General features: G+C 29.7%; 1 long non-coding RNA gene across 1 annotated transcript in view; it reads right to left on the bottom strand.

Moving 5' to 3' along the window:
* Positions 1 to 14,171: 14,171 nt before the first annotated feature.
* Positions 14,172 to 25,660, bottom strand: part of LOC113376964 — a 50,244-nt gene continuing 38,755 nt past the window's right edge. The window contains exon 3 of the long non-coding RNA XR_003367073.1: positions 14,172 to 14,299. This is a non-coding gene — a long non-coding RNA (uncharacterized LOC113376964). The remainder of the gene's footprint in view (positions 14,300 to 25,660) is intronic.

Here is a 25,660-nt window from a genome sequence, read left to right as displayed (position 1 = left end):
TCTATCTAAAACTTCTGACTGACTACACAGACGCATAATAAGTAGTTGCAAGTAGCATTTTACTCTAAGATAAGATGACCAGACGTCCCGGTTTGACCGGGAGATTCTCGGATTCTACCTTGTGCCCCGGGTTTTTCCCAAAAGCCATATTTGTCCCGAATTCAAATCCTTTGTCCCAGATTGTTACAGCGTCTCTAAAACTGTAAGATATATTAACCAAAAATATGAGAACTAACAAACAAGTGCTATTTTTAAAAAAAAATAATTTTGAAGAAAATTAAATAGAATTCTATACAAGACTCACAAGCGAAGAAAACACATAGATGGATTAATTTAAGATGAAATATCATAGATAAAAAAAAATTACATATAATCGAATATCAGGAATATCAGGAATCCTGTTATGATTCAACAAATATTGCATGCTAATCGGCTCATACAATTCTAAATCACTTATTAATATTTGTGACTGTTTAGGAGTAGTATAAAACTTTTTTTTATCACACTGTTATAATATTGTGTGTGTAAATAATTTTAATTTATATAGTCATAGTAAAATAATTAAAAGTGAAATTCTTTTGAAATTTGATCAAAACCGCTGGACTTTGCCTTAGCAAAAATGTAATCAAATGAAACTTTAATAACATTTGAATGAAGATTCCGTAAATGTTCTCTAAAACTTTATTTTCAGCGTTTTTGCTCGGTGTCTTCAAAACTGGTTGTCCTAAAACTAATCGTCTCTCCATCAAACCAAAAACATCAATGAAAATTTTTATCCATATTTGAATACACAAACACATACATCAATTTTTTTCTAATGTATGCCAAAATATGAAACGTTAAAATATAAAAAAATTTCATTTTTGTTAATAAATGTATTTAATATAAATTAAAAATTAAAGACTTTTGACATAAACTTAAAAAAAAGAAAAGAATTCTTGAGCAAAGAGCCCGTCGTTGTGTTGCCAGAATCAAGGTAAAATATTCTTTTGAAGTAAAATGCTATTTACAACTATTTATTTTATATTATCATAGTCTCAAAATATTCTAAATATCTTGGGTACGTTCTGTTTTATTTTTCAAAAATGGTAATCTAAATAGTCAATGGTTAAAGATTTATACGCATGACGATTATACTCGTCAAGACACAAAATTCTGCCACTTCTCCATGGCAAGTATATCAACATATTAGTTAAATAAGATGGCAAAAACGTGGATTAGCAAGTTAAAGGATCTCAACATCGCCCAGCTCAATATAAAGCAGTATGACATCAAATTTTCACACGAGGTTTTGCATCCCAAATATAATCTCAAGTAAAAATCGCCTTTCGTGCGTATTGCTTTAACACACACACGCCAACATAAAAATAAGTGGTTGACCATTGGGTTGCTCTATCAAAACAAATACTAGCTTTCACTAGTTTACTCCTTAGAATGGTCATAGAGCACGTAGTTGTGATTGCTGTTAATTTTTTTTTAAAGTAATTGCGCCATATTGTCCGTTGTCTATTACTCCACCTGATGATGCGTTTGTTATCGTTCACAGGTTTGTGTTAATTTTTCGACACGAATAATGTTTTTGTCGGAGTGCAATATACGTATCGTGGATGTAAATTTCGTATGCATATAGCCACATTATTTTCCATCTATACGGCCCGTCAGACTGATATTAATTGTGGTTTTATTATTATGCAGCAGGCATCGCATTGTGCGTCTGTATTTTATCGCGATAGTAATGTCGCACATTTCCGCTGTCACTTCCTTTTTAATATCTATTTGATGTTTTGCCTTTTGTTATGCTTTTTGTGTCAACAATTGAACTAGAGACAAAGATATATTATGAAAATTAACCGTTTTTGCCGTAAATTAGACCAATGTCTCATACAAAATGGTACTAAATTCTGTCAAAATGTCATGTGGTTTTTGTGCCGTCAGGCGTTTTAGATAGAAAACCTAACCTAGAAAACGCACAATCTTATCGTAACTGCATCTTTGTGATTTAGCATAATAACATATGATTGCGGTTGCATTTTGCGTAAAGCGCCTGGTCGCACAGCGAATACATGAGTATTTAGTACCATTTTATATGAAATACGCTACGTAACATAGCCTTCCATAACATTGGTCTATTTTACGACAGAATAGGTTTCTTAATATTATTGAAACCAAATTGTAGCATGTGGGAGTAAGGCAGTAATTGTAAAATATCGAATAATATTCCACAATAATTATGAATTTGACATTAAACATATCAACGCCGGTCAAATTGACCGTTTGAAACTTTGTGTACAACTTAGACATTTTTAGACGTTAAAATACCAATATCAAACTATGTGACAATTCTTAGAATATACTAATAACATTTTCTTCACTTTTTTATTTTAATTATTTTTTCTATTTTTCGAAAAAAATTGTTATGTAGACTAACTACCGCGGTCGGTCAATTTGACCGGTTAACATAATGTTATTTGGGGAGTTGTTTCAGTCGAAATGTAGGTGCAAATTTATACAAAATACACCAACTGAACGAGACAAATTTAGAATAAAGTTCTGGTCGGGGTATAAAGTCAATAGTATAAACAGGTAACCCTCGCATATCTCGGTACTTCTATAAAACGGATTTGCTCTAACACGGTTTAAGAATTGATGCCTTCCTCCCTTCTAACACGGCACTCTTAAAGCACATGTTTACTCTAACACGGTTTAAGAATTGAGCATAACCCTAATAAAATAAAAAATATTGTAAAAACTATTAAACTTTATTCTGTAAAATTAGTAAAATCGCAGTATCGCAGTACAAAAGCTCCATAAATGTGATGAAACTAGTTCAAAAATAACTAATTTGATACTTAGTATTCAAGCGCTTTCGTTCTATAGAAAAAAATTCTAGGCTTATTCGAACAATTAGCTAATTACTCTTAAACAAAGATCCTTTAAATAAAATAAGCAAGAAATTTAAAAAAAGATAACTTTGCACGTGGTAAATATATAAATATCTTTTTGCTAAAAGCAAGTAATCGCAAACATAATTGTTTTTGAAAAAAATAATGCACGGATCTAGACGTAGTACGGGAAGCTGCTCAGAGGATAAGAAAAATTTTGCAAAAAAAAGGATCGTGTTGGATAGCACTTACCATTTAATTATGACAAAAAAATAATATAATTGATGTAATGTATATCACTTCTTAAAAATATTAATAAATATCACAATATTTATTATAAAATCATGATATGTGGCATGTTTTTTTGAATTCTTGGACCGTAACCCCTCTTTTTGTACTAGTTCTTTGTCCTGTATAACACGGATTCGCATAATACGCTATTTTTTTGGAACGTAACTACCGTGTTATGCGGGGTATATAGTATATATAATTGGTGGGTTTTTCTGTTTGGGAAATTATAAGAGATAAGATTGTTTAATTCTTCAATTTGATAGTACATTTTTCTAAAACTAATAAATTCAGTCACAAATAATTAAATCAAATTTTATATTATAAAAATAAACCGAAAAAATTTCAACTCAATTTCAATTTACCCAAGTTTCAAATATTATCCAATAGAAATAGGAGAAAGCAGCAAAGGTGAACCGAAAACTATCAGATTTTGTATTAGTACATTGTTTGGTAAAAATGTGGCAGACCAGTTTCAAATAAATGTACTATTAAGTCAACAATTTGTAATTGCCAACTTTGAATATATTTCAACTTTTTCGAACTAAGCGGGCTGAATGCGTAAATTGTGTATAGACAGATAACAAGTAAAAGCATTTTTAGGCACGAATTTGTATTTTAGTTAATTTTTTTAAACTCCGCTTAACAATTTATAATCTCAAAAGAAGTTTTATCAACACTGTTCATAAGTTCGACTTTGTGAGAACGAAAAACTTGTCAAATAAAATTTTGTGATAGTTACGAAACAACAAATATATTTGCGTCAAATGTACATTTCAAACTAAAATAATTGATAAACAATGTGAAAAAGCCCAATAAAAAACATTATGCATGCATGTGGCTCTCTATATTAATATTTAATTTTATTTGTTTTTTCCTTATAATTTGTTTTAAAAAATATGAAAAAATAAATTCAGATAAAACTTCTTGAAAAAGTCTATTTTATATACAATAAACAATAAATCCATTATTATCTGAATTAAATGATAAAATAGATAACTTTTGTATTGTAATAGTAGGTCAAGTTGACTGCGCGTGGTGGTTATAGGTATACATGAATTGTAGTGTTGAGTAAAAATTTTTTTTATTTGAACATACGTCAGACTTTAAGAATTTTGTAAGCTGTAGAAATGATTTTTCTTAATTGATATTTTATTATTAAAAATTTGGTGATGATTTTTAGTTTAATGCAGCAATGCCGAGGACATGCTATTTTACGAGCATATTCGCTATGTGTATAAAACATATAATAAAATAAATAAAATATTTTAAAATATTTTAAAATAAATTTAAATTTTTTTTTTTTAATTCAAAATATGTTCTGAAAGTTAAAGTTATTTAGAATATTATGTGTCTACGACTATTTAAAATAAGTAGTTTGTTCTAATTAAATTTGATAGAAAGTTATTAATAATTCACACGAACTTTCCAAAATTTAAAAATAATTTACGAATAATAAATAAAATTCAAATATTTAAATAAGATTTCTTACTATTTATTTTGAAAATAGTTATTGCTACTCACCGAAAACTGTTATAACTTTATTTAATTTACTTGTGTAATATTTAATTGAATTTAATTCGTTTTGGATTATTACGTATGTAGCATATGCTTATAAAAACAAATAAGTAGAATGAAGTAATGAATTTAACGAATGAAGTAATGAAATTTTGAATTTTATGAATTAAACCCATCTTTTGCATCCCATATCCCAGACTGCGCACTTTGTGAATATATATATACATATATATATATATATATACTAGCTGACCCGGCAAACGTTGTTTTGCTAAGTAAGGTATATTCTAAACAATTTCTAGGGAATCAAAAATATTAATACTTTAAGTGTATAAGGATGTGTTGTTTCAATGCTAAAAACAATGAGGTATTATAAAAACAAACAATCCCATTAGTTTGTCTATATTTTGTCAACACAATCAAAGTGGAAGTTTTATACACTTTTTATATATACGTTTCAAGATTTTTTCACATTCTTTTTGGATTCTGGATATTGTGTATAATTGTAAATAATACTACTGAACTTATACAAAATTTTCAAATTTCAAAGAAGAGATAAAAAATTAATTAAGTATTTCTTCTTTGTCCTGCTTTTTGAAAAGTTTCAAGTAACATTCGATGAATTAAAGTAAATTTAATTAAAAGTATATATGTAGAGCAGGGCGAGGCTCAAAGATCCAATTTGACTTTGAGCAAATATAAAGTGTATTGTGAAAACCATAACAATTATATCACAACAAATAACAAATTTCAAACAAACAATTAACTGACTACGTTCAGTAAAACTGCCTCCTACTTTATCACTGTAGAAATGTGCTTTTTTATGTCTTTCAAAAATTTGTTATCTAGACCTTTTTACCCAATAGGCGGGGTAACTTGAAACGGTCAGGTCGCAAACAGGTTTGAAGTCTTATTTTAATTTTAAAGGATTTCATTGAATGATTACATTTTTAAGTAATGCTAAAAATCTACCAACGGAAGAAAGTACTTATATTATTTCAAAGATTACCGTTTATCTCCCTATAGCAAAGTCTTTAAATCAAGGTTATAGCTGGTTATACATCCGTTTACCTCTACTTTCAAATATTGTTGTTAAACAATGCTTAAGTTTACTGATTTTTGACACATCGGTGGTGGACCTTTTTAACCCCGGACCTTCATATATTACTATCTATTCTTCGATAAATTCTGGGAAATTATAACTGGGAAAATGTTATTCGACAAAATGTCCATTTGATCGATACCAAATTTAGGTTCTGAATTTAAATAACATAAATAAAAAATAATATAACCTAGAAAATGTTTTATAAATACCAATGAGTAAATAATGATACAAATGAGATCTTTCAGAGCTTCGTGTTTGAGAAAAATATGCCAAAAAGTGCATTTTTATATTAACTTTTTAAATAAGTTGATATTTTGAGTTTCTAGTAACACTTGCGGCCCGTTTACTAACATTTTTGTATGTAAATAAAACTACAAACAAAACTACTTGCTACAATTTAATCATAATTAAATAATATTCACGTAAAACATCCTAAACATAATCGAACATCATCTGTCAAAAACGTTTGACATTATAAGTATTAGCCACCGTCCATTGTTTTATTTACATTACGCTTCAACAAAAATGTTCAAATTAAAAATGTAAAGTTTTTATGCGATTTTGAAATAATATCTCACCTTTCCGACCATCTCTGGATTGGCACGAATTTTTCAAGACTAAGACTGGTCAAATCGGTTTAGCCGTTTTCGAGTTTTACTTGGACATTTGAAAGAGAGCTCCGTTTTTATATATAAGATATGTATATATAAGATATATATATACTCGTATATATATATATATATATATATATATATATATATGCATAGCTGGGCACCGTTAATCAAATAGTTAACTTCGTTAATCGTTAATCCGCTACAAAAAAAGTTAACTTCGTTAAACGTTAAAGCGTTACATTTCAGAAGAATTAACGCAAGTTAACGTTAATCGTTAATCCGTTAATATGTGTAAAATTACATTTTTATATCGTTGCGTTAGTGAACTTAAAAAACTTAGTTTAGGTTCTGGAAGTTAACAGGTTATGAATAAAACAAAATACTTGTATAATTCAAATGTGTAATTTAACCCATCGCGCGTTTTATACACACTTCCGTGTGTATAAGGAAAATGGCACAATTATCACATACCGTGATAACGCTATTGGTCAACTTTCCGTTTTTATGATTGCATATTGTTTTTACAAGAATTTTTTTCTAAATAAAGGGAAAGAGTTTTTTTAACTTCCCGTAGGGCAAGTTATAGTAATCGCAAAAAAATCGAAAATGAAAATTTTTGCATTTCTCGACGTTTCAAAGGTTTTTGAATATTTTGGCATACCTTAGAAAAAATGGATGTATGTGTGTGTGTATGTATGTGTATTCGGATACAAATTTTCGTCGACGATTTCGGGAACAAAGATCAACCGATTTGAATAATTCAAAAAACATTCGATTCGTATTGATAAGGAGACGTGCTGATTAGTTTTTGGCAAAGGCAGGTCTAGCCGTTCCGAAGATATGAGCAAAATTGAGCCAAAAACGGTAACTCAGTTTTTAAGAGAACGGAGCGTCCGATTTTAATAATTCAAAAAACATTTTACTTGTATTGACAATTATGAAGAACTGATCAATTTTTCATGAAGGCAGGTCTAGCGGTTTCAGAGATCTAATGAAAAAAGTAAAAAAAAATGCCATTTGGCGGTCAAAATGATCATTAGACATATGCACATCAAATTATCAGATATTTTATAGAGATTTTAACAATAAGTATAAATTTTATTTACATTCCTATGGGTTCCGTACCAATGTTTATCCTTTAGACAGCGACGCGGCGCTTACGCGCTTTATATTTTGTCTCTATGCAGTCCTAAAGCAGTAAAATTGCTTTGAAAAAAAGTTCAGATCTTCCAAAATATGCCAAAATAAAGAAAACATTTTTTTTTCAAAAAAAATTATTTTTTGTCCAATAGTTTATAGTTTCTGCATTCCTCTCTACTGCTGTCATACGTTTCCAGCCACATTAACCGAAACTTTGGGTGAAATGCCGCGGCAAGTTGGCACTGTTCATCATTCAGGAGTAGTTCAAATCTTTTCTCTATGCCGTTTAATAAGGCATTGGCTAAAGCTGTGCCGTGCGGTAAATAGTAGGCATTGGATTAACGATTAACGGACTTCTCGCATTTTAACGGAAGTTAACGTGTCCGTTAACATTTTTAAAAGTTAACTTAAAAGTTAATCCGTTAATCAAAATGTTAACTTCGTTAATTAACGATTAACAGATTAACGAGTTAATGCCCAGCTATGTATATATATATATATATTAGGGTGGTCCTTAAAATGGTCATTTTCGAATTTCCTTGCTCCCAGGTGCTCAAATGGTTCCAAATTGATAAAAAACAATTCTCTGAGAGCTTTAGCTCTTAATATTAACGTTTAGATAGAGCGCGATTCAATCAAACTTCGTATGGAAAGAACATGAAAAATTTTTTGAAAATTAAAAAAAAATGTTTTAGGTATAACTTAGCGACAAATGAATGAGTTTTATTCATTCATTTGTTCGCTAAATTACATCTAAGAAACATTTTTAAAATTTTTGAATTTTGATTGAATTGCGCTCTATCTAAACGTTAATATTAAGAGCTAAAACTTTCAGAGAATTGTTTTTTATCTATTTGGAACCATTTGAGACCCTGGGAGCAAGGAAATTCGAAATTGACCATTTTAAGGACCACCCTAATATATATATATATATATATATATATATTTATATATTATATATATATATATATATATATATAAATAATAATAATAATAATATAATAAGATAAGATAATAATAATAATAATATAATAATAATAATATAATAATAATAATATAATAATAATAATATAATAATAATAATATAATAATAATAATATAATAATAATAAGATAAAAGAGCATTGCGCTTGATGCCGGGACTTCGTATGAAACATTGAACGCTGAGAAATACGTAAATTGGAATAAGCACGAAACCAGGCAACACCCGGCCGAATAAATATTTATTTTCCTTATATACTGTAAAGCACAAGCAGCATTGCGCGAGGCGAGGTTACAACGCCGACCACTAGCGACATCTGTCGTACCTTAAAATACTACTGAACCAAAACATTGAATTTAGATTCAAAGCTTACATAAACTTGTAAAGTAAAAGTTTAGTTGATTAAATATTTGATATGGCTTCTTAATAACTTAAATCTAACATTTGGCCGGTTGTAAAATAATCAACCTACATTTGCACAATATTATATGAGACGGAGTTGCTGCTTTAGTCAATATTTAAACCTATTAACTAGTTAACTGTGATTGACGAATATAATCGTCATGGAGAAGTGACAGAATTTAGTAGAGGCAGAGTGAATTGCGAGACTTTTTTGCCATGCGTATATACAGTGATCATTTGGTATTCAAATTAAAAATTTTGATAAAAAACAATACATTCTGAAAAAGCCAACATGGTTAAAAAAAATTGAGGACACGAAATTAAGTGAGAAGAATTCGTAATTAAAAATAAGTAGTTGCAATTAGCATTTTTCCTTAAGACAAGTTGCATAAACTACGCAAAACATGTAAATAATATACTTAATCAGTAAGTTGAATATTAACACAACATTTTCTACCGTTTATTTTAAAAATAGTTTTTGCTTTTCATAAAACTATTTTTACATTTACATTCATGCAATATTTTATTGAATTTAATCCGTTATTATTTTACAGGGTTACACCACTGTAGATTTTTCGAAAAACCAAAAAAAATTTTTAGACTTAAAATATATTTTGAAGCTTTTAGAATATGAGGAAAAATATTTCATTCGATAGAATGAAAAAAATTAATATTGTTGTAATTATTTTGCGTGCCGCGGATTTGACGCGGATCGCCAAAATGGCTGTGGTACCGCCGTTTTTAATTTTTTTCTTACGATTATATTTTATTTTGTTATTTTAAAGTGGAATAAATAACCATTTTTAATATCATGATTTTATTACTTTTCCTTCCGTCCGAAAAAAATGGCAAAAATATATATACCCTTAAGGACTATGTATGTAATACATATTTATTTTAAAAAGTTGTAGTTATAACTATTTTTTTAAAATAAACCCATAACTTTCATCTAATATCTTAGCAGCGCAACTTACTGTAATTGACAAATATACTCGTCATGAGCTCAATTCGGACAAGAAGACTGAAGAAAAAGCTGGCCAAAGATAATATGGAGAAACCTTAGAACTACTACAATCTTATATGAACAGAATAGTAAAATCACTTATTGAAGTGATTCTCTAAATATGAATGTAATATTTATCCGATAAATTTATATGTGTATTTGAGAGTGTGTGTATGTGTGCGAGTGAATGACATAAGCCAAATAGCTCATAGAATTGTCATGTATTCTGAAAATAAAATAAATAAAATTAAACTAGCTGTAAGTGGAATTCTGTCTTGAGGCAATTATGGCATCGTGCCTTAAGGCAAATTGCTAGAACTTTCCGTACCGTAACGAAATGTTCGAGAAATACTGAATGTTTTCAAATAGATTATTATAAATATTGTAACATTGTCTAATATTTATAAGAATTATATAAACTGAATTGAAGAGTTGAAATTATTTGTAAAGTATATTAGAACTATAGTCAGAATTAAAAATAAAATCTGAAATATTTTCGACATACAAAAAACTAAAAAAAAAAAAAAAAAAAATGGGAACAAATTTTTTTTTCCAAAATCAATTATTTTGTTAAGACAAACAGAAAGTTCTTTGAATCATTTAAATCGGACGTTTAGTTCTTTCAAAAACTGCCATTTTTTATATATTTAGCTCCGTATCTTCAAAATGGCTGGGCCCGCCTTTGCCAAAAACTAATAAACACTTCTCCCAATCATTACTAATTGAATGTTTTTTAGATCATTCAAATCGGATACTCCGTTCTCTCAAAAACTCGATTTCTATTTTCTGCACTCTTTGCTCCGTATCTCCGAAATGGCTAGACCTGCCTTTGCCAAAAACTAATCAGCTCTTCTCCCTATCAATAGAAATCGAATGTTTTTTGAACCATTCAAATCGGTTGATCCGTGCGCACGAAAACGTGACTGGAAATTTGTATCCATACATACATACACCCACACACACACACACATCCATTTTTTCTGAGGTATGCCAAAATGTTCAGAAACCTTCAAAACGTCGAGAAATGTAAAAATTTCAATTTCGATTTTTGGCCCATTACAATAACTTACCCTACGGGAAGTTAAAAAAAAAGAAAAATTCGGATACAGTGTTTGAAGTGACATCCCTTTTACCTGGTTAAACAGAACAAATAGTTCGTAACCCCTAAACATATAAAATTTAATATACTCTACTCTTATCTATTTGTTTTAGTGTTTTGTGGAATTGCACAATACAAACGAAAGTGAATTTAATTCATCAGATCGGATGCAGTGAAAGTTTAATCCATTAAAATCGAGCAATTCGATTAAGTACTGTTCGAATCCTTGTCAAACTTAACTGAACAACAGCCACCGCATAAATAATGTATGATGCATTGTAAATTGTAAATTGTAAATTGTAATTCATTCAAAGCGCCTTATCCCGCCGTCAATCAAGATTCCGCGACAGCGCACTGGGAGCACCTACCTCAGAGTACCTGTAGGAAATTGAAAACGCGGACAAATAAAATACATCAAAACGCTTCACAAAGAGTAAAGAGGAACAACGACAAATCGATAGAGCCATATATAGTCAACGACGTTTTATCACAGGAATATTACTTCATAAAATACCTAAACGCATCGAAAATATGATGGAGTAAAATGGAAGTACTCCAGGGCTTTGATCTGCGATCAAAAAGAGAGGAAAGTTTTTATTACAGGTGTTTGCAACACGAGGGATATCATTTTTTTATGATTTATTTACATTTTAGTTATTGTTATGCTAATTCGTATTGTACAGGGATTGAATATCTTTCGTATATATATATATATATATATATATATATATATATATATATATATATATAAGTTTAGAAATATGAACAAACAACACTCTTTTTGCACTAATTTATTAAATAATAATTTACACAAACGTTTCGAGACTAGGTTTACCTCATTATCAGTGTGTTATAATTATAAGTTATAAGAAACCTAAATTAGTTTTGTACTATGGGTATGCATTTGTATATATGAATATGTATATATATATGTACATATTTTTTTTAATTATAATAATTTAAAACAAATTTTATAAGCAAACCGTCTTATTTCATAGAATATTTTTTCTCCTAACGACATCTATTTTTCAACTGGACCCTAATCCTACCTTTCCTATCTGATATTGCGTGACTAACCACTTGAAATTGAATAGAGAATTCGGACACCGACGATCGTTGGTGGGGCAATATACTGTATATTGAACGACTTGTAACGGATAAGACATAATGCTAATTTAAATTTCCATATTTTAAATTTTAAATTATAACACACTGATGATGAGACAAACCTAGTCTCGAAACGTTTGTGAAAATTATTATTTAATAAATTAGTGGAAAAAAGAGTGTTGTTTGTTCATATTTCCAAATTAATATCTAGTAATCCACTCAGAATACATTCGGTATATATATATATATATATATATATATATATATATATATCGGGTGATACATTAATAAAAAATTGTATAAATGCTTTTTTAAACATTTATTTTAAATCCATTCGTTTCAAATAACATCTTGGCTTTCATACAATAAAATATATTGTCAATTATAATAATTAAACTAACAATAAGTAAATAATTTGATGAACAATACAAATAAACTAATTTAAAAACACCTACAATTTGATATCCATAATAAATGCAACACTATTGGACTATGGTATTAAAATGTGCTCTATTGTAAAATATATATATTTTGGCATTCCAGCAAAACACTATTTTTATTTACTATTACAAATTATTTACTTAGTATAATTATTATTATTGACTGTATATTCCACTGAATGAAGGCTAAGATGTTAGCAGAAACGTATAGATTTATGATTTTTTTAAAAAATATATTCATACAATTTTTATTGATGTAAAGCTCGAATATTATACCAAACTAATATACCATATATCAACTAATCTAATATATAACTTATAAAAATATATAATCCGTTAAAAATGTAATAATAGTTTAAAAAATTAGGCAAGATTTATAAGATTTATTAAATGAAAAATACATAAGATTTTTAAAATGTTTACAATTAAGATAAATTAACTGAAAAATTTAAAAAAATTAACTAATAAAATTCTACTTAAAAACTTATTTCTCTGAAATAAAAGTAGTCTGAATTACGCCCAATTACATCAGCCAACTGCAAATGAAAATCCTTTCAAAATCGATCCAGCCGTTTCAAAAATTAGCGAAAACAAACTGATGGACAGGCAAAAACTTACAGATTGTTAATTTGGTTTAGCGCACTTACAAATGTATAAAAGTTGACTATTTCCATATTAGAAACAAACACTCCAATTTTATTTCAATTTATAAATGCTAGATATAAATTTCGCAGTAGTCTGCTTTAATGAGCTAATTAGCTAATTTCATATTTTTTTCTATATATTTAAGCATTATTTGCTCTAAAAATTTTTCTGTACTGTGAATATTTCCCTTGGTATTCTCTTTCTAGAAATGAAAAGTTTTAATGTTTTTATGAAAGATTCTGAGCTAATTAGATCCAAATACAAGGCATGCACATGACATGCATATAAAATTGCAAATAACTTTTATATTTTTTTACATACTATTATAAACAAAATCAATTGTAACAGAGTATCTAATTTATGAAAAAGTGTATACCAGAAGGTAAAAACACCCTTAAAGTGTAAATTACATTTATAATGAAATACATATTTTTAAATTGAATATGTATTTTTTCATTACTATCATTGGCACACAGTATTTGTTTCCCATACTATATATTTGTTTTGATTTAATCACATCTGGAAGACAAATATCCAAATAAAAAATGAAAATTTTATAGGCAAAATGGTGCTTCTAAAGAAGATCATTTACATCTATTAAAATAACATTTTAGACGAATAGAAACGTACACAATTAATAAATAGTCCTAACAGTGAATTAAAAAAGCACTAAATCAAACGTGCATGTTACCATAAATATGTGCATACCGTATTCAGCAATAAAATATCGTAAGCATATTATACAAGATATGAATAAAATTAAGAAATTAAGCATAATATAAATTAATAATAAATAGTTCATATTCAAATTCAACTATATTATTGATTTTCTTGCGTTTGTAAAATATGTTTATACGCATTTTATACTTAATATTAGTTGCAACTCTATATTTTTATATTTTGAAAAGCTGTAACTTTCAAAGCTCCCGGCATGGTCGTACGTATTTCTGCAATGTTAAGTTGGTCATGATGAAGACAGCGATTCTTATGGCATTGAGTGTCCATGCAGGACGGGCGCTAATCCTACGCCGAGGTGGGGATAACACAAAAATTTTGGCCGACATTGCATTCATTTCTAAAAAAGAGTTCACGGTAACATGAAATAATACGTAATAAATTTATAAAATCTTTTAACCAAGTAGAACTTTGTCAAACATCATGAATTGTAATAAAAATTAGTGACGGTTACTTAAATTACACGAACATATCAGTGTTTTATACAGTGAGTGTATTATATCAGTGTTTTATACAGTACACTAGGATATAACCTAACAAGTAGAGTCATCAAAAAGATATTTCTATGAAAGAATTGTTAATTTTTTAAACCGTAGTGTGATTAATAAGCAGTTTGTTAAAAAAACAATAGTGATAACATAAGTGTTTAGAGCAGAATAAAAAAGAAATCTTACACGAAGCTGCAATACTCTATGACCACGTGCCGGACAAATCAAACCTGAGGACACTTACAACAAATGCTCGTGTATTACAAGAAGGTCTGTTTTTAATTCTTCCATATCATCCTAATAATTTGATATTTTACTCGGTGGTGTTAAAATAATGTACCGTGGCGGAGTCTACCTATCACAAAGGTTAGAACATAACCTAACAAGGTAAGCCTATGAGGCATATTTCTATGATAGAATTATTCAATATTAGATACCGTGACCTTAATATAACGTATCGTGCATGAAATGAATTTTAATAAAAAGTTGAATGCTGGAAAATACGTAAATTGGATAAGCACAATACAAAAATGACGAGCATATATTTTTATGAGATATCGTATTTATAAAAGAGCATTGCGCTTGATACCGATGGAACATCCAATGGAACGCCAACGACGTAGAATTGAATGTTGAGAAATAGGTAAATTGAAATAAGCACAGTACTAAGCAACACCCCGCAGAAGAAATGTGTTTTTTCTTGTATAGTGCAAAGCTCAGACAGCCACCACAGTCAACCACTAGCGACATCTGTCGCACTTTAAAAACTACTGAACCAATGACAATAGATTTAGATGCAATACAAAAGCTTACATAAACTTGTTGTAAAGTAAACATTGAGTTGATTAAATATTTGATAAGGCTTCTTAATAAATTAAATCTAATATGTGGCCGTAAAATGATTATTCGGTTATAAAATAATCAACCTACATTTGCACAATATTATATGTCACAGAGTTGATGCGTGAGTCGATATTACAACAAATGCACGTGTATCACAAGCAAGTCTGTATTCAATTCTTCCATATTATTCTATTAATTTGATATTTTGCTCGGTGGTGTTAAAATAATATACAGTGGCGGAGTCCACTTATCACAAAAGTAAGAACATAACCTAGCAAGTTAAGCCTATGAGGGCTATTTCTATGAGAGAATTATTCAATATAAGATACCTTGACCTTAAATTAACGTATTGTGCTTGAAATGAATTTTAATTAAAAGTTTAATGCTGGGAAATACGTAAATTGGATAAACACGATACAAGGGCGACTCACAACTTGAACAAGATTTTTTGCGGCATAATTGAGAATATTATTCGATATACCATACCGTCACCTTAAATTGACGCATTGTGCTTTATTCATGATGCATGCTTCAAATACATTTTAATGAAAAATTGAATGCTGAGAAATACGTAAATTGGATAAGCACGATACAAGGGCGACTCACAACTTGAACAAGATTTTTTGCGGCATAATTGAGAATATTATTCGATATACCATACCGTCACCTTAAATTGACGCATTGTGCTCTATTCATGATGCATGCTTCAAATACATTTTAATGAAAAATTGAATGCCGAGAAATACGTAAATTGGATAAGCACGATACAAGGGCGACTCACAACTTGAACAAGATATTTTTGCGGCATAATTGAGAGTATTATTCGATATAACATACCGTCACCTTAAATTGACGCATTGTGCTTTATTCATGATGCATGCTTCAAATACATTTTAATGAAAAATTGAACGCTGAGAAATACGTAAATTGGATAAGCACGATACAAGGGCGACTCACAACATGAACAAGATTTTTTTGCGGCATAATTGAGAATATTATTGGATATACGATACCGTCACCTTAAATTCACGCATTGTGCTTCATTTATGATGCATGCTTTAAATGCATTTTAATGAAAAATTTAATGCTGAGAAATACGTAAATTGGATAAGCACGATACAAGGGCGACTCACAACATGAGCAAGATTTTTTTGTGGCATAATTGAAGCAGTTTGCCGTAATGCTATAACATAAGCTGTGAAATCAGAAGGATCTTTCATTGAGAATATTATTCCATATACGATACCGTCACCTTAAATTGACGCATTGTGCTTGATTCATGGGGCATGCTACAAATGAATTTTTATTCAAAATTGAATGCTGGGAAATACGTAAATTGGATAAGCACGATACAAGGGCGACTCACAACATGAGCAAGATTTTTTTGTGGCATAATTGAAGCAGTTTGCCGTGATGCCATAACATAAGCTGTGAAATCAGAAGGATCTTTTATTGAGAATATTATTCCATATACGATACCGTCACCTTAAATTGACGCACTGTGCTTGATTCATGGGGCATGCTTCAAATGAATTTTTCTTCAGAATTTAATGCTGAGAAATACGTAAATTGGATAAGCACGATACAAGGGCGACTCACAACATGAGCAAGATTTTTTTGTGGCATAATTGAAGCAGTTTGCCGTAATGCTATAACATAAGCTGTGAAATCAGAAGGATCTTTCATTGAGAATATTATTCCATATACGATACCGTCACCTTAAATTGACGCATTGTGCTTGATTAATGGGGCATGCTTCAAATGAATTTTTATTCAAAGTTGAATGCTGGGAAATACGTAAATTGGATAAGCACGATACAAGGGCGACTCACAACATGAGCAAGATTTTTTTGTGGCATAATTGAAGCAGTTTGCCGTGATGCCATAACATAAGCTGTGAAATCAGAAGGATCTTCCATTGAGAATATTATTCCATATACGATACCGTCACCTTAAATTGACGCATTGTGCTTGATTCATGGGGCATGCTTCAAATGAATTTTTATTCAGAATTTAATGCTGAGAAATACGTAAATTGGATAAGCACGATACAAGGGCGACTCACAACATGAGCAAGATTTTTTTGTGGCATAATTGAAGCAGTTTGCCGTGATGCCATAACATTAGCTGTGAAATCAGAAGTATCTTTCATTGAGAATATTATTCCATATACGATACCGTCACCTTAAATTGACGCACTGTGCTTGATTCATGGGACATGCTTCAAATGAATTTTTATTCAAAGTTAAATGCTGGGAAATACGTAAATTGCAATAAGCAAGATTTTTTTGTGGCATAATTGAAGCAGTTTGCCGTGATGCCATAACATAAGCTGTGAAATCAGAAGGATCTTTCATTGAATATTATTCCATATACGATACCGTCACCTTAAATTGACGCATTGTGCTTGATTCATGGGGCATGCTTCAAATGGATTTTTATTCAGAATTTAATGCTGAGAAATACGTAAATTGGATAAGCACGATACAAGGGCGACTCACAACATAGCAAGATTTTTTTGTGGCATAATTGAAGCAGTTTGCCGTGATGCCGTAACATAAGCTGTAAAATCATAAGGACTTTTCATTGAGAATATTATTCCATATACGATACCGTCACCTTAAATTGACGCATTGTGCTTGATTCATGGGGCATGCTTCAAATGAATTTTTATTTTTAATGACTCACAATATGAGCAAGATTTTTTTGTGGCATAATTGAAGCAGTTTGCCGTGATGCCATAACATAAGCTGTGAAATCAGAAGGATCTTTTATTGAGAATATTATTCCATATACGATACCGTCACCTTAAATTGACGCACTGTGCTTGATTCATGGGGCATGCTTCAAATGAATTTTTCTTCAGAATTTAATGCTGAGAAATACGTAAATTGGATAAGCACGATACAAGGGCGACTCACAACATGAGCAAGATTTTTTGTTGCATAATTGAAGCAGTTTGCCGTAATGCTATAACATAAGCTGTGAAATCAGAAGAATCTTTCATTGAGAATATTATTCCATATACGATACCGTCACCTTAAATTGACGCATTGTGCTTGATTCATGGGGCATGCTTCAAATGAATTTTTATTCAAAAATGAATTGAATGAATGCTGGGAAATACGTAAATTGGATAAGCACGATACAAGAGCGACTCACAACATGAGCAAGATTTTTTTGTGGCATAATTGAAGCAGTTTGCCGTGATGCCATAACATAAGCTGTGAAATCAGAAGGATCTTTCATTGAGAATATTATTCCATATACGATACCGTCACCTTAAATTGACGCATTGTGCTTGATTCATGGGGCATGTTTCAAATGAATTTTTATTCAAAACTGAATGCTGGGAAATACGTAAATTGGATAAGTACGATACAAGGGCGACTCACAACATGAGCAAGATTTTTTTGTGGCATAATTGAAGCAGTTTGCCGTGATGCCATAACATAAACTGTGAAATCAGAAGGATCTTTTATTGAGAATATTATTCCATATACGATACCGTCACCTTAAATTGACGCACTGTGCTTGAATCATGGGGCATGCTTCAAATGAATTTTTTCTTCAGAATTTAATGCTGAGAAATAAGTAAATTGGATAAGCACGATACAGGGGCGACTCACAACATGAGCAGGATTTTTTTGTGGCATAATTGAAGCAATTTGCCGTAATGCTATAACATAAGCTGTGAAATCAGAAGGATCTTTAATTGAGAATATTATTCCATATACGATACCGTCACCTTAAATTGTAGCATTGTGCTTGATTCATGGGGCATGCTTCAAATGAATTTTTATTCAAAGTTGAATGCTGAGAAATACGTAAATTGGATAAGCACATTACCAGGGCAACTCCTAACATAAACAAAATTTATTTTGTTTATATACTGCATAATTTAGCAGTATGCCGCGATGAGCAGCAGTTTATGATACTAACCATCTGAGTCATCATAACCTAGCTGAGAAAACAGAAGTATCTTTGCATTAAAGAATTATTCTTATAAGATACAGTGACCTTAAATTGAAGAAAAGCACTGCAAATGATTCATAAGGCATGCTTCAAATGAATTTTAATAAAAAGTTTAATGGAAGACAAAAAGTAAATTTGAAAAGCTGAATCCAAGAGCAAGTTTAATGAAAAATTGAATGCTGGGAATTACGTAAATTGGAAAAGCTGAATATAAGGACAATACCATTATCATTCAATCAAGAGTGTTTATATATATTTGTCTATTCTTCAAACATCAATCAATATGCTAAAAAACTTTTTTAAAGAAAATGTGTGCATAAACAATTATTATACATATATTGTCTATACGGTCTATAGTATAGACTCTTTATACTTTGACTAATGTTTTTAATTTCATATTTATATAGATGAATTATGTATTTATAATCAACTTACATTTATATTGAAATTTATTTATTTATCACATATATTTCATATCATAAATACTACGAGAATAAATTTAAGTTAATGTTATGTAGAAAGCTGCGGCCTCTATATAAAATAGAATGCAATTTTTGTAAAATTATGAATAACTATTAATTATAATTAAGTATAGTTATTAATTAGCAGTAAAAATTATGAAATATACAACAAATTATTGTAAATGCAAAGGCAAATAGTTAATATGCAAATGAAAGATAAAGTGTAAATATTTGTAAATACAAACAATATATCTTAACAATTGTTTTATTTATTATATTATATTTGAACAGTAATAAAAATGATGTTTTAAATAAACAACCCGATGGTTTAACATTTTCTTTCTGATCAGATTATATTATAATTCTAATAGTGAATATAAATTATAATAATGCTTCGTAAGGCAATATTTGCTGAATAATATATTTCAGATTTATGATCTTAATCTATAGTCAAATGAAAATCACTACTGCCTATTAAACCAAGCTGTTAATAATGACGTCATTATCAGCGTATGTCATACAAAGCGTTTTGTAAAAAAAACTTTTTATGTAAATATATGGTAAAATGTATGTATGTACATTAGGGTGGTCCTTAATATGGACATATTCGAATTTCCTTGCTCCCAAGGGCTCAAATGGTTCCAAATTGATAAAAAACAATTCTCTGAAAGTTTTAGCTCCTAAATATTAACTTTTAGATACAGCGCAATTCAATCAAACTTTGTATTGAGAAAAAAATTTGAAAATTAAAAAAAAAAAATTAGGTATAACTTAGCGACAAATGAATTAAAAGTGAAAATTCGTGTCATTTTTTATTGAAAATTCGACGCTCTGCAAAATATTTACAACAAATAAACAAAACGCCATACAAAACTTTGATTGAATTGCGCTCTATCTAAAAAACATAAGACAAGCTAAAACTTTCCGAGAATTGTTTTTTATCAATTTGGAACCATTTGAGCCCTTGGTAGCAAGGAAATTCGAAAATGTCCATATTAAGAACCACCTTAATGCACATGTGTACATACGTATTTTAAAAGAAGAGCATAAACTACATGTATATAAATATATAATTGCATATTAAATAAAGATAAAAATTTCACGTAATTAGTACATTATAAACATGCAACTGTATTCCAAAATGTAAGTAATTTGTAATTTTTGTATGATATTTTTTTCATTTTATTGTAAGAACAGTCTCTGCTATGTATATTTCTTCTCATATTTTCAAGACTGTTGAAGAATCTGAATTTTGGTTTTGCTTATCAGTCATTATAACAGAACAACTTAATTAAAAAACTTGTCATAATAAGTGACATGTCACTGTAAGGTAAGTCATTATATCTATTTTTTGTAGAATTTTATATGAAAATCAAACTTGTGTAATTATGTAATTTTGAACGGTTGGTCCATATATGCGGAGTCATACTAGGCGGATGATACTTTATATTAATATAAAGATTAAAATCATTAAATACAATGTTATGTAAGTAATATTGTATAGTATGAGGAATAAAAATGAAAAATGCTGTAGGGTCAATTCTGCAGTAAAATAGATCATAACATAGCGTTGTTATGGCAACGCTATTGGTACACTCGTTTCTTGGTACTAAAAATTGTGAAAATTTAGATATAAAACAACCTAGAAAACGCACAAAAGTCTAAAAAAAGAACATAGGGTTTTATACATAAAAAGCAAATAGATATACATTTTGCTATAAGGGGGCGTCCATTAATCACGTGAGCAAGTTTTTAAGGATTTTTAGACCCCTCCTCCCCCTTGGTGATATTTGGTGATATTCAAAATTACCTCCCCCTCCCCCACCAAACATTACGTGTATTTTTAGTTACGTGAAAAAACTGTACAAATTTTTATTTTTTTTTGAAAATGTTTGAACTTTTTTATATAAAAAATAGTAACAAAAATAAATACACGTGATATCTTGCTATACCCCTCCCTCCCCCACGTGATATTTCGTGATTTTTTGTCAAACTCCCTCTCCCCCTAAAAACCTCACGTGATTAATGGACGCCCCCTAACAACCTTATGTGATGATCTATTTTAAAATTAGCTCCTAAATGTTATAGATAGACTAATGTGTAAGACCAACAAAAGTAAAAGTTTCTATTATTACCCAATGTTGGCGCCACCTGACGAGTAGGTAGAAACGAAAAGTTATTAGGGTGCATTTAGGGTGTGCAACATAACAAGGGTAGTACAGTCCGCAGGCAAAGTAAGTAACCATATGGAATCGTGCGCTCAAGTACTTAGACGAGGATTTGCTGCCATCCGGCAATCAAAGAAGGAATGGATGGATTTAATGCAGCCGCATTAGGAACTTGCGAATTAAACAATCAAACTACAAACTAGTGATAGCCGGATCAGGCTAAATCAGAAAAGTTTAATCTGTTCGCACGATTCTGGGACAAAGTGTATAGGAAAAAAATTCATTAGACAAGTTAAGAGAAAAAATAGATGATACGGATAACAACGGTTTTCCTTTTGATTACAATAGATTCCATCAAATCAATAAGATGGAGAATGAAGTTTCTGAGTTGCTAATTATTTTAATATAAGTAATATACGCACCATCTAAAAATTAATATTAAGAGCTAAAACTTTCAAAAAATTTTTTTTTATCAATTTGAAACCATTTGGGCCCTTGGGAGCAAGGAAATTCGAAAATGTCCATATTAAGGACCATCTATATATATATATATATATATATATATATATATATATATATATACGATTCGTTTTTTGTAGATCAATATTTTACCGGTCACTCTATAATTTTTACTATTATGTACTTATAAAATCTATTAAAATCCTTAAACAGAACAACGCATTATTAGTTCAAGGGAGCAATTCTGCCGTAAAAGAGCTCAGAGCATAAATCTACTTTTAATACTGAAAATCCTATTATTTTGCATAAACATTATTGTGATCTTATTATTAAATAATTTTTCGTAGTGTATGTTATAGTAATCGCAAAAAAATCGAATCGAAAATTTTTATATATTTTTACGTTTGAAAATATTAAGAACATTTTGGCACATATTAGAAAAAATGGATGTATGTGTGCGTGTGTATGTGTGGATACTATTTTAAATACAAAACATTCCGTTCCGATTGAGAAGAAGACGTGCTGATTAGATTTTGGCCAAGGTTTTATAGATACGGGGCAAAAAACGCCAAAAATGGTAAGTTAGTTTTTTTGGATAGTAAAAGGTTAAGATACTTAAAGGTTAAGATAAAAAAAATTTCGAGTTAAAAAAAACTAAAAATGACATTATTTTTGCTAGTACATTTTACTCACATTCAGTTCAAATGTTTTTCTCTAATACGTTGAAGGTTGCACGTACGACAAATTATTTGAACTAATTTGAGTATTTTACCACTTTACAATGCTAATTAAATGTGTCTGTAAAATGTAAAACTTTTGATAAATCTTGCCATTGCAATTAGTACAAATCTTTTAAAGGAAGTCTTCTCAAAGTCGACTAATTTCAAAAATTGCTAATTTATAGTTCAACAAAACTTATCAATTTTTGAAAACTTAGGGCAATTTCGATATTCTTGGTTACGGTTTCAAAGTCCTGGAAAGGATGTTCACGGTTACGGTTTCAAGGTTCAAATGGAGAAAATTAATAATAGTTAATCAAAATAACCCAAAAATGGCCATAATTTCACCCAAGTTCTGAATTACACTTAAAAGTTTATAATTTCCCAACTACGTGAGAATTTTTTGTCTAAATTTTTCAGGACGGCGAAGGTCAAACCCTTATGGGCTTGATGCCAAGGTCTGGGACAACCTATATATATATATATATATATATATATATATATATATATATATATACACACATAAAACAAAATGTTTGAATGTTCATCGCCATCGCAAATACCTGTAAGCAAATCGTAAAATATGCACTCCTTATAGCTGATCCCATGTTCGAGTAATAGCTTCGAGAACTTTCTGTTTGTCCTTAAAATGTCTTACGATCATTTTGCGAATTTATGTGCCCATGAAGCTTGTTTAACCGTTCACACTCGGAATAGAAATAAACATGGAACCGAGTCACAAGTGGAAATCGATATGGGATTTAGCACTTTGATTGCTTGTTGGATTTTCTACGAAACTCGATAATCTGGTTGATTTATTCAGGTAATTTTGTAGCAATAAGGAACTGAAATACGTAGCTTTCGGGAGTGTGACTAAATATGATAACAATTTAAAATGTTTTACTTTAATGCCCTTAATTCCAAGAGCTATTTGCACAGGCCAGGTGGAACAAGTAGGAAAATCGTAAAATCGAGAATCTTTGAAATCTGATTGAAATGTATAAAAACTTCTAGAGAAATTATTGGTAGCAATTAATAGTTTAATTTTCAGGGTACTCATCCACTAAATGACACCGGAATTTGCAGTCTTCATAAGTGAAAGTAACTATTAAAGTTAAATTTTTATATTTCTCTATAAAAATGTATTTTGATGTATAAGTAAATTTCTCAAAAGATTACTTAAATGATTAATAATTGATAGTTTTACTAATATAATGATATAAACTGTATTATAACTTCAGTCTTTTATAACATTAAGTTTTAAACTTATAAATCTATTATATTATATGCAAAGAAAAATAATAATGGATAATAATGATTTACTTAGTTTTTAGGGCGATGCTATAAAAACATATTTTTTTATATACAAACGAGGATTTACCATTAAGTATACAATATAGTTCTTAAATTTAAACAATAAAATTAAAATCAATGATTTTGATCACCGTTTCTTAATAAAACAAACTGTAAAAGTTTCATATCATTCAAACTATTAGAAAAATAAAATTAACAATGATCCAATTTTCAAAATGTAAAATTGTGTTTACATAAATTGTATAGTTTCTTATTAACCTCAGAAAAATGAAAATGAAATTTTTTACACATTTTAACATTTCAAAGGTTTATGAAGGTATGTGTGTGTGTTTGTTTGTGTGTGTGTGTGTTTAGATACAAATTTTTGTCGGCGATTCTGGGAACACGGATCAATCGATTTGAATGACTCAGAAAACATTCTGATAAGTTTTTTTCAGGTAGGTCCAGCCATTTCAGAGACACGGAGCAAAAAGTGCCAAAAGTGGTAATTCAGTTTTTGAGATAACGGTACGTTCGATTTGAATGATTCAAAAAATATTTCATTTGTATTGATGATTTGAAGAAATGATTACTTTTTTGGGAAATCAAGTTTGAGATTATTACTAGTCATAAGCACATCAAATTATCAGATATTGTATAGAGATTTTAATTTTAATAAGTATTTTTTTTTTAGATTATAATAGGTTTTGTACTAATATTTATACGTTAGACACCGACGCGGCGCTTACGCGCTTCAACATAACGTCTCTAAAACAGCTACGGACGTAGTTCAATGTTTTCAAAGAAGTCAAATTTTTGGTACGGAGAGCAATTTGTCTTAGGGCACGATGCCATGCACCACAAGTTCATCCGCGTATCCATATATAGAGTATGTTTTTAAAGTAAAATTTCTTTAGGCGCGATTAGGGTGTATATCCGTACAAATGCAACGGAAGTCCGTTATGCCCGAATTGTTCGTCATTCGCTCTCGATGAGATCATTTCAATACGGGTCGATTGTGATTAGCCGTCGTGTATGTGAATAGAGATCTGTCGTTGTATGCGTACTGGCATCAACGTTGTATGCGTACCGATATCAACAAAGAAATCGGCATAGATAAATAAACATTTTAAAGTTACATCGTAGTAGTTTCTATAAATCTTTGAAGTTATTGAAATGGAAAATATTTTTTAAAAAAGGCAAATATTACAGCTGTTCAAAGAATGAGATTATATCACTAGCGAAAAAGTAAAAAAAATACAAGCAGTCAATGAATGTATGTTAATTTTAATTAC

Source organism: Ctenocephalides felis, unplaced genomic scaffold, assembly GCF_003426905.1.
Source record: "Ctenocephalides felis isolate EL2017-DRISC unplaced genomic scaffold, ASM342690v1 CF-g0.4_SCAFFOLD_01886, whole genome shotgun sequence".
Classification (NCBI taxonomy): Eukaryota; Metazoa; Arthropoda; class Insecta; order Siphonaptera; family Pulicidae; genus Ctenocephalides; species Ctenocephalides felis.
Note: the sequence above shows the minus strand (reverse complement) of the source record. Positions and strands in the feature narration are given on the sequence as shown.